The following is a 1,646-nucleotide window of genomic DNA, read 5'->3' as shown; positions in this document are numbered from 1 at the left end:
GTCAATATCTCTAAAATAGGAGGTAGACAAGGCCATCAGATCCCCAGGTATATATTTAACAGCATTGGTAATAGAGTTCCTTATAATGTGAAATGTCTTCTAAGAATAATGGCTTTTGAATAGAGTATTCATTTAGGAAATTGTGTTTTCTCTGAAGTTTACAGAAGCTAGTCCACATTTTCATGATGCTGAAAGGACATTCTGAAGTACATATTTCAGTATTAACGCACCTTTATTGATTGACAGCAGAGCACTCTACTGCTTTGATAGAGTAAACACTATCTCTAAGCCTCTGTGTCTTTTGTATGTTTGGTTTTGCTTTTGGTTTTTTTAAAGAGTCTTTTTACATAGCCCAGGCTGTTCTAGAACTCACTCTATAGGCCAACCAGGCTGTCCTTGAACTCACAGACATCTACCTGCCTCTGCCTCCCAGTCAAAGGCATGCACCACCACACCTGGCAGGCATCTGTGTCTTTAGGAATCTTTGTTTCATATGTCACTATTTTTTGCATTATCATTTAATATAACTGGGAGACAGAAAAAAAAACCAACTTATGTCCCTTGTTTTTAAAATATATGTACAAACTTGCATAATCAAACGGACTGTTAAGCTTTTTAAAGAAGTTTGCTTTTGCAGAGTGATGAAAGGAATCCAAGGAAGGGCTGGAGTGGAGCTCAGTGTTATATGTGCTTAACACATACACAAAGCTCTGAGCAACACCCCAGCAAAAGAGAATAAACTCAAGGATGATTATAACCCCCCAAGTCTGCTGTCTCTCTCTTTCTCTCAAGGATAAGATCAAAATTGATTTCAGAAAGACATATTGAGGTATTTATATTTATATTAGACTGAAGAAAAGTTCACTAAATAAACTTCCCCCTCTTTAAAAGAGTTCTGTCATATCCTTAGCTATTTAGGAAGTAGTCATGCTTGGTCCAATTACTTGTGGGTTGGATCCAATATGTATTTTAAACAAATATTGACACAGATAGTAAGGAGTTTCTGTTATCAGTCTAATGAGGATGTAAAACAGAAAAAAAATCTTATGCTACACTTGAGCCACATATGAAGATAGCCTATGTTTTGTCATTGTTGTTGGTTTTGTTGTTATACTATTTCTGCACTTAAATTATACTGTTTTCCTTTGTATTATTAACAATGTAGGTCAGAACTGGAGTTTTCTCCCCTCCCTCGTCTGAACATGATACAAAATCCGAAGAGTATTGAAACATTTAAGCACTTTAACATATCAGACAAACTGACATGGGTTTTCAGGTTTTGGAGTACATTTAAATATGACTTTTCATGCTTTGTTCTTTACAAATAAAACTGTGGGGTTGATACTTTGTTGTTTTTGCTTCACTTTTGGTCGCTCTTAATAAAAGTTTCCAAAAACAAGAGACTTAAAAAACAGAGATAAAGGGGCTGGAGAGATGGCTCAGTGGTTAAGAGCACTGACTGCTCTTCCAGAGGTCCTGAGTTCAATTCCAGCAACCACATGGTGGCTCTGTGATAGGATCCTATGCCTTCTTCTGGTGTGTCTAAAGACAGCTACAGTGTACTCATATGCATAAAACAAATAAATCTAACAAAACAAAACAGAGATGAACCAAAGTCATTACAGGGAAGGAAGGAAAGAAAAATC

This window comes from Rattus rattus, chromosome 6, assembly GCF_011064425.1.
Source record: "Rattus rattus isolate New Zealand chromosome 6, Rrattus_CSIRO_v1, whole genome shotgun sequence".
Classification (NCBI taxonomy): Eukaryota; Metazoa; Chordata; class Mammalia; order Rodentia; family Muridae; genus Rattus; species Rattus rattus.
This window is presented reverse-complemented; position numbering follows the sequence as displayed.